Raw genomic sequence first — 9,514 nt, forward strand, 5'->3', positions numbered from 1 at the left:
AGAAGTGGTCACATTTTCTTCACTTCTTTGAGATGGCTGAAAGCCTCTGGCACTGATTGCCAAAACTGCCCCAAGATCAGGCAAAAGGCAACTGGTTGCCATTGGCTGAACTTCTGAGGTCCTACACCAAGACAGGCAAACAGGACAAGAAGAGAGCAGCAGGTTCAAGAAATCAAGATCTTCTATTTCCACTGCATAAGAAGGAGATCAATGGGAAGAGTAGTTGGCAGCTGGACAGTGGCCAGCAGATGAAGCTGAGACAACAACCTTGGAAGAGAAGGGAATGAGTGACAAGTCTCATTCTTGTCTCATATAAGATCAGAGAGAGACCTAAAAGAGAAGGTTTGGAATGGGGTGTCAGCCAGGCAAATGAGGAGAAGGAGAGGAGGCGAGAGGGAGGAACGTGATAGAGGAAAAGGCACTGTACAAGATATTGGACAGAGATATAAAGTCCACATGGCTCCCAAGGTGAAAAGTGACATTCACCTTTGGGCTTGAAACTGCAGCTAAATACTTGGTTGCAGATCTCTGTCATCAAAAGACAATGTTAAACATTCAGCACCAACCCATTAGTGTACAGCACACTAGGGGGTCGTGAGCCAGTTTTTGGTGGGTCACAAAAAGTTTCTGAAATATTAAAAAAAAACACTTTGCAAAAACCCATGCCCAGTTTGCAGAAAAATATTGCAGCAGTTGGCAAACTGGATGGAGAGACAAATCTCATGGCTGAAATGGTAACCTGCGATATGAGGTAATCTTCATACCCTCAAATTAAAATGTCACATTTTCCAACTTTCTGTAATAATTGGCATGCCCCAGATCAAGTGTGAACCCAGTTTCAGATTTTTGTGTGGCCTGGAAGCTCCTAACATCTTGCTCTCTAGTTCAGTCTTCTGGGTACCCCCGAATGACTGTAAAGGTTTGGGGGAAGAGTCCCAAATTTCTCAATTTGAGACTCATACAGACTCAATTTATATAGCTATGCTTCTTGGGTCCAGTTTGTTGAGATTCTTGCCAGAGACAACTGATGATGCTGAATATATAGATCCGTGTTCAACGTCTTTACATAAAATAAGACAGGCATGTTCCTGTTCCAAGGAGCTCATGATCTACTGATGAAAGTTCTCAGTGGAGTGTTTAGACAAGCCTGTTGCTTGATTACTGAATTTTATCTTAACCTTCCGAGTTTAGAAACAGAGTCTGCAAAACCATCTGCCTAGGCTTAGGTGGATATCTGCATCTGTCACCCAGGCAACTAGCCTACCTTTCCCTGCTCTTTTCTGTTTGGCTAGCTGCCCATTCATCTTTAACAGCTCTTAAGGAGTGTTCTACTTCCTATGCAGATTAGTCCTCAGAGGTGATGATCAGGTCTTCTTCTTGATACCTTCTCTACCACAAAAAACAGAAACCTCTTATTCACTTCCCTGATTGCTCCAAAAGAAAATACAGGGTGACCCCAAAAAAACAGAACCCATAAAAATTTTATTAAATCCTACAAAGGTCCAGTAAATTTCAAAATGTCTTTTCCTTGGTTGACTAAGACATATTGGGGAGGATTATTGTTCCAATATTTCATGCACAAAGTCGACTTGTATACCCTGAAAGAAAAAAGAAGAAAAATTAAAATTAACAGTTTTATTCAAAGATTTGTGGGTTCTGTTTTTTTGGGGTCACCCTGTACAATGGCAGTTCATCTCTTTTAAGATACTGTTTGGTTTTCATCATCAGAAGTGGGTAGGCATATTTTGTGCAATCCTGAGCTTTTAAAATGAGACAGATCTAAGAATTGGGAAGCTCTTCCTTTGTCCGCTCGTCCCCTGGCACTTGCTTAGAAGGCATGTGCCCCAGCTGGAGCTGCTCTAAGCCAGGAATAGACTGTGTGGCAATGCCATCTCAGATACACTTGGAAATGGCCTGAAATAAAGGATTTTCTGGCACGTGTACATTTTGGGGCCCTGCTTAGTAATCCTATTTTAGGCAGGCGAAAAAGGAAAGCTTCTGCCTAAGTCATTCTAGTATGTTGCTGCTTTAGTGCTATTCTATTGAAGTTGATGCAACTCCATCAGCTGTCCAGAGGGGGCAGGATGCTGTCCAGAAGGGGTCAAACTATGGCCCAGTGACTCTGACCTTTCTACCTGTTCTCTCTGTGATCCTTGTGGGGTGTGGCCCTAACCCTTTATCCTTTTCCTTCTCTTCTGAGCACTTTCTCTTGTCCTCTGACCACAGACCTGTTAAGATGTGCACACCAGGGCTCTGATGCCCAGGCCATCTTGAGCACAAGGCATGCAGGGCGAGGCAGCTCCAGGGCCTTGCTATCTCTAAGTAATAGCTGAACCTCTGATCCTAATCAGATGCTGTAAATATACACTCAATGGAACTGTAAGTAAATAACTTCTTTTTGGGAACTTTAACAAGCCATTGCCTCTTTGTCTTTTTTATTGATTAGCAGTCAGCCAGGTGAGGGAGGTTCCCTGGGATGATATCCAAAGGGGGGGGGGTCTGCTGCTTAAGCTACTCTGCTTCACCCCCCAAAGAGGAAATTATTTTTAATTTCCTCCAACATATTCCTCCCTGGTTCTTTTCCATCATAAACTACCTCTTGGTTTTGCTGCCTCCCACAAACAGCAAGAATGGTGTGTGGTTGCCTGTGAAGCATTGGTGATGCTATAAAACACAGCTGATGAGCCGTGTCTAGCTTGGCAGATCAAGTCCTTCAGGCCTCTTCTACAACCACTGAAATAACAAAGTTCACATATATGAAAAATAAACAACTCTAAAAATAATATCAGCTGCCATAATTTTTTTCTCAACAGAAACTTTGGCTGATCTAGAGAGCTTGCAAGGTCACATACAATGAGAGACTCGCTTCATTTCCTAAACACCTCCCTTACGACACCTCCTTCCCCCCAACTCCTCAGTTTCAGAGGCGGCTCCCAACACATCTTTGGGTACAGTTGTACCTACTCACAGTATACATCTGCGGTTTCAAACTCTCCAGGAGTTTGAAACCCGCAGTAAGTCTTTGCCAGGGTGGGGAGGAAGCAGCAGGGGCAGGGGGAAGGCAGCAACACAATCCCCAGGATCTGCCTCCGCAAAAGCAGAAGCGGAGCGCGATCACCCCACTCTCTCTTTCCCTGACCTGGGGCGCCCTGCAGGTGCTCACGCAGGGCTCCCCGCACACAGGGACAGCTGCTGCAGGGACTGGAGAGTGCACCCCATTCCCTGCAGCCCCGTCAGAAGGGAAAGTGGAGCGATCGTGCCCCGCTTTCAGTTTTGTGGAGCGGGGCACGATCGCTCCGCTTTAACTTTTCCTAACCTGGGGAGCCCTGCTGAAGCCTCCCGCACCCCCCCCCCGGAGGCTTGGGTAAGTGCATCCAAGTCTCTGCAGCCCTGTCTCCTGGCTGCCCCCGCCCCTTAAGGGGGTAGAGGCCAGGACCCACAGGCTGGGGCATCGCGAAGCCCCAGTTTGAATCCCACTGGTATACAGTGTTTGGTGGTAGCAAATCCTTGATGGTAAAGTTAACAGCTCAGTTGTATGACTGAAAGTGCTGATGAAAAGCACATTGGCAGCTGAAAAGCAGCAGTAAAGTGCTTTCTGGCAGCATGTTGAGTAGCATGCTGCCAGGGCAATGGCAGGAAGGCCAGAGCATCCATGTGCATCACTGGAGAAAGGTAAGATGGCAACCCGTTTCTCTCCTCGGACTTGCAACTTCTGGTCTTCCATCCAAAGGCACAACCTGAGCTGATCCTGCTTAGCTTCATTAGGCAGGGTGACAGCTCAACCTCTTGCCTCCAAGATATATTTCTGAGGTCAAGGGTAGGTCAGAGTCAAGCCTATAGTATTCACCAGATTGAGTACTGACCACAGTTAGGTTTAAACCAAACTTTTAAAAGGCTGTTTGAGAGCTGTAATGAAAATATTAAATAAGTTCTTAAAAAAAGATGAAAGCTGTTTTTTAACCATGTGTTCAAGTTTCCACTAAAACTAACAATGGCTAGCATTTAGTGTAAACATAATGCTCATTTAGCTGTATTATAGAGCTGAAATGGAAGGGGACAATTTCAAATGGGTGACATGGAGAAGGAAGAGGAAGCATATGGCCTTAGGGAGGTGAACCTTATGCCTACATGCAGCCATTCTTGATTCCAGCTCCCAAGGTTTGTCATAATTCTAAGTAGTTACTGGAATAAATGTGTGTTTTATCCCAAATCGCCTAGATCTGCAGCTTGTTAAATGTTGAAGTAGCAATACACAACACCACGTGGCAATACAGCCCTGTTTTTGTCTCTAATATGACTGAATCAGCCCCATTGCAGAGATTAACAATCTGTGTAATTGTACAAAATTAGGGTATTGGTGAAATAAGCTATTATCTAACTTCTCATTACCAACATTAGGTTTTAGGTAGAAAATTTAGCCACTCAAAAAACAGCAGTACATCAGTAAGTACATCATTAATTAAAAGCCAGAAAAGAAAGTTTGCTAAACAAAGCAAATGTTCTTATTGCTTCTATCTGTATTCATTAAAACTGACAGGAAACCAAATATCACCATCTGTCTACAGCAATAAAGACACTAAAAACAGCTCCAGGCTAATGGAATAACAGAGATGTGCAAACTTAACTTTTACTTGTAAATGGACCAAAAAAGCATCATACTGATATTAGAGTAGTCCTAGAAAATAAGTGGATGGATGATTCATTTAAATCAATATGTAAAATTCAGCCCTGCCCCACTGCCCTCTTCAGGGGGTCACATTATAGTGCTGCAGCGATGGAAGGAAGCACATATAGGCTGAAAACTCCCTTTTGGTACAACTCCTAAAAGTTCTGGAATCTTCTCAGAGTCTAGATAAGATCAAGATGTACCCATCACTCATTTCATGTTTCTATCATTTAATACTGGTCCCTCCAACTTTACTTCACTACCCCCCCCCCCCCGCCCTGGGCCTTTAACACCAGAAAATATTCACTGGTTGGGTGATCTTCTCTGCATTCCAGGGCCTCCTTTGGTAGCCAGGAACCAGACATAGTTGTAAAGGGGAGAAAATCAAGTACTGTAGTTACAGACATTAAACATCAACATGAGAAAACAGCATCTCACAGCCCAATCCGAACCTGTGCTGGTGTGGCTGGGCTGCATGTCCTGCGCTGTATCCAGCACAGATTAGGAGGAGGTTTGATGTCTGCTCAGGGTAAGGGGACATTTCTCCCCTTATGCCAGGTAAAGTCTCAGCCTGCCCAATGGGGCTTCTTGAATCTGCGGCAGCAATATTGCTCTACATAACGCCAGCAGACCTGGTAAGGGGGTTAGGATATGCTGTAGGCCTCCTACATTGATTCCACTCCTCCATTGCCTGTCCCACCCACCCCTTTCCAAAAGCCCCTTCCCACCCATGAAATGTCCCCCTGCCATCCTCTCCCAGTCCCTGGGCTACTCAGCACTCTACACACCTCCATCAAAGGCCAGGGGCTCATATTCAGTGCTGGCGGGCCAGCGCAAGCCTTCCTGCTGATGCTGCTGGCTCACAAGTAGTTGCAAATGTGCTTTACAGCACATCTGCGACACTGTACACTGGTGAAGCAGCTGCTGCACAGGTAGAGCCAGGATTTAGGATTGCGCTGCCAGCCAAATTTGGTCATTTGATAGGCTGTAGTTATGTTGGTCAACATACAATAAGATGTGGTGAAATTTTAACTTACTGGGAGAGCAAAAACCACCACCACTATGGGCTAGCCCTGGCAGGGCTATGTGTGCACTGACTCCCTTTATTTTCAGTTTTGTATGGTTTGTGATCTCTTGTAATATGCAACCAATGTTTTCTGGGTTTCAACACAAAAAATTCAGTTATAATTAACTAAGGGCCCAATCCTATCCTTCTTTCCAGCACCAGTGCTGCCGCAATGGAACCCCAAGGTAAGGGAACAAATGTTCACATATCTTGAAGAGGCCTCTCTGACTGCCTCCCCACCACAGGATGCAGCGTATGCTCTATTGGCACGGCTGCACCGGCACTAGAAAATTGGTTAGGATTGGGCCCTAGGATGTTTCCAGTGCTGCTGATAAAGTGTACACTAGGAAGTACTGTGTTTTGTACACTGAGGTCAAATAAAGTTTTAAAGGACTCCCTTTCTTCCCCCTCCCAGCCCATATTTTTAAGTACCAAATTTACATGAGGTTATTTTACCACACACCGTGGAAAGGTACTATACAATGAAAATATAGCATACAATATTTCCTGAGCACATTCATGTTCACCCAAAGCTACTCTTCATAACTTCCCTTCAATAACTGTCAGTTTCACAAAGTTCATCCTAGTCATTTACTAGCATTTCATATTTTTCAGAAGAAAGGGGGAAAAAATTACCCTGCTGTTATCTTACAGAGGGATGGCCTAGAAGGATCAACCAGGGAGGCAGGCATACTATTGCCAAACAATGGCCTTTATATAGGCATCACACAGGCATCTGCATAATGGATTTCTATTCATAGAACAAATAATCCCTTCAAAACTCTTTCCCAAACATATTTAAAACATTTACTTTGGTGATTAATGGCTGATCTAATTAGGATGTCTCTTTTAATACTTAAACATGAATTTCAAGAGTTCAGGGAGAGGCGAAAGAACAGCTTTATGCTGACGCAGCTTATGCTCAAAAATACTAGCCTGCCTCTTTTCATGCTGTTATTATATATTCACAGTAGGACTGACCAGTGTAGGATCAGAGGCACTCCACCCAATGCTTTTCCTATAAAATGTACTTCTGCCACATATGAAGATGTGAAAAGATCTGCAAGAAAGAAGTCTGGTTTAAAAAACAATCATAACTGGATATAAACATGAAACAATTTGAGGTAAAATACAATCCTCACACCCCCTCCTTCAGTTTTCCATCCAGAATATGCTTGTGAAAATATGAAGCAGAGGCTCAAAACCAATCTGTGCGTGCAGCCATTCCAAGTTAACCAATCAAAAGCTTGTACCACTGGCTGCTAGCCAACCATATCTTAGCTCATTACTCAGAAATCCAAAGGCTGGAGGAGGGGAAACAAAAAGCAAAAACCCTTCTCAGATGGCCAACATAACAAACCAGACAGAATGAAAGACAGAGAGTAAAAAATTTTCTTTCTGTTTCTGATAGACAAGATTTAATATTGCTTCCTTGCATATATTCATGCATATGTGTATGAATGGTTGGTTGCATACATAACCTTGAGAACCATTGCTACAGCTTCTTTGCTTCTACACTATATTTTAAGGGAAAAAAACATTGATCTGTTTAGAGTCAAAGGGGGAAAAAATTAGAGTCTATAAATGAAAGTGTGCATGTGATACAATAATTAACCACAGCCAAATTCACATTTATAGACTAGTGAAGATTTCTGTTATCAAACATTTTAAAAATAGACTCAAGACCTAAACATGCACACCTTATAGTCTTCAAATCCAATGATCATCGTACTGATGCAACAAGGACCTTCTGAATACAGAGTAAGTGTGTAAATTGTTAGTGGATTTATAGCTGGGGAAGGAGGAGAGATATTAGATCCAAATATCCTTATGAGAAACCAGTGACCGTTAGGCTGCAATCCTATACACCTGTGTTTCTCAAACTGTGGGTCGGGATTCACTAGGTGGGTCATGAGCCAATGTCAGGTGGGTCCCCATTCATTTCAATATTTTATTTTTAATATATTAGACTTATGCTAGCATGGTATGTGACTGCATTTGGGGAAATTTTGCAGATCAATACTTTTAACTATCTACTATGTATATTCTTTGAACAATGATGGTAAATGAGACTTACTCCTGGGTAAGTGTGCGTAGGATTGCAGCCTAGGATAGTTAAAAAATTTTCCTGCTTGATAATGTCACTTTCAGTCATGATCTCACTTCCGGTGGATCTTGACAGATTCTCATTCTAAAAAGTGGGGCCCGGTGCTAAATGTGTGAGAACCACTGCTATACGCACTTTCCTGGAAGTAAGCCCCTTTGAACACAATAGGACTTACTAATGAATAAACAGGCTAAGGCTTGTGCTATTATGGATAGGGCAGCAAATCCACAGGAATGTATGTGAATGCACATGGTACACTTACCAATGCAGCCAAAGCACCTCCAAACAGGATCGGAAAGGCTAAACTTTCTCACCCGTTTCTTAAAACATAGGCAAATACATTTACACTGCAGATCAGATGTCTCTGTCACTGCACATTGTTTTTCTGCCTGCAGTCCGAGTCACATGGAATGCCTTGTTACATACAAGCATCTCTGGACCAGGGCCAAGGTCTCAAAAATGAACTGCTCATTCCGGCACATTGAAAGGCACAAAACAAAATCATTGCCAAACACACACACACACACACACACACACACACACACACACACACACACACACACACACCCCGATTTTTATTTAAATGGGAATTCAATTACCAAGAAGCCTAATCAAGTATCAAAGACTGAGAAGGAAAACAATTTGTTCTTCTTTCTAGTCCTCTCCTGCCAAAAATGCCATCAGCAAAACTGCGTGTTAATTTCTCCTCCTCTTCAACAGACCGTATTGTTTGTTTGATCACAATGTTTTGCAACTCTAGCACAAAACTTGCCTGCAAATTTTGGAGATGTTTGCAAAAGGAATCTTGATGATGCTCAAAAAGCATCTCTTGAGGACGAAGATACTTACTTCAATCAGGTCCGAAGAACCAAGAACTCTAGTGGTACTCAAAGCTGACAAAGCAACCAATAATTCAACAAATAACATAACAAGTGCACTATCCCGCATCCCTGGGATCAAAGGGTTGCCAGATCTAAAATTTTTCTGGATATTGGAATGTTATACCTATCCTGTTATCCTCCCCCCCCCAAAAAAAAACCCTCACCATAATTACACCAAATTAAGGGCGCAATCCGAACCAATTTTCCAGCACTGACCTAGCCACAATGCAGTCCCAAGATAAGGTAACAAACATGCCCTTACCTTGAAGAGGCCTCCTTAACTGCCTCTCCACTGTAGGATGCAGTGCGCACCACATTGGCATAGCTTTGTCAGTGCTGAAAAGTTGGTTAGGATTGTACCCTAAGTTACTCGTCACCACTCAATACCACGACTTGCAGCAGTGTGCAGGCATTCTGAACTCTCACAGCCACTCAGAATTGCTCCTGGTTGCTGCCATTAATAGTGGAACATAACAGGACTTTTAGCCAACTTCCAGTTAACAGGGCTTTCTGGAAGATCATCAAGTGCTGGATACCACAACTTTTGCTGTAATATTATAGCCATAGTATACATATGAAATCATTAAAGTTACTCATTACTAACAAAATATAGACCTCGTGATGCAAAAATGTATTGGAAAAACATTTTCATGATATTGGCAGGAGCTATGATTCAATTACGTTCTGAATAAATATGGGATTCTGTGATAAACTGCAAAAACAGCATTTTCAGCAGTAACTGTGAAAGAACTTTGCTGATATAGCCTATGAGCATAATTTACAGTATACAAAAT

At 42.9% G+C, this 9,514-nt stretch overlaps 1 long non-coding RNA gene across 1 annotated transcript; it reads right to left on the bottom strand.

The window, feature by feature from the left end:
- Nucleotides 1-1,498: 1,498 nt before the first annotated feature.
- LOC136646026 (uncharacterized) lies at nucleotides 1,499-8,214 on the bottom strand. The gene is made up of 3 exons (XR_010794190.1): nucleotides 8,102-8,214; nucleotides 6,714-6,792; nucleotides 1,499-1,598 (listed from the first exon to the last, which is right to left on the bottom strand). It is a non-coding gene; the product is annotated as an uncharacterized lncRNA (long non-coding RNA).
- Nucleotides 8,215-9,514: the final 1,300 nt, after the last annotated feature.

This window comes from Tiliqua scincoides, chromosome 3, assembly GCF_035046505.1.
Source record: "Tiliqua scincoides isolate rTilSci1 chromosome 3, rTilSci1.hap2, whole genome shotgun sequence".
NCBI classification, from domain to species: domain Eukaryota; kingdom Metazoa; phylum Chordata; class Lepidosauria; order Squamata; family Scincidae; genus Tiliqua; species Tiliqua scincoides.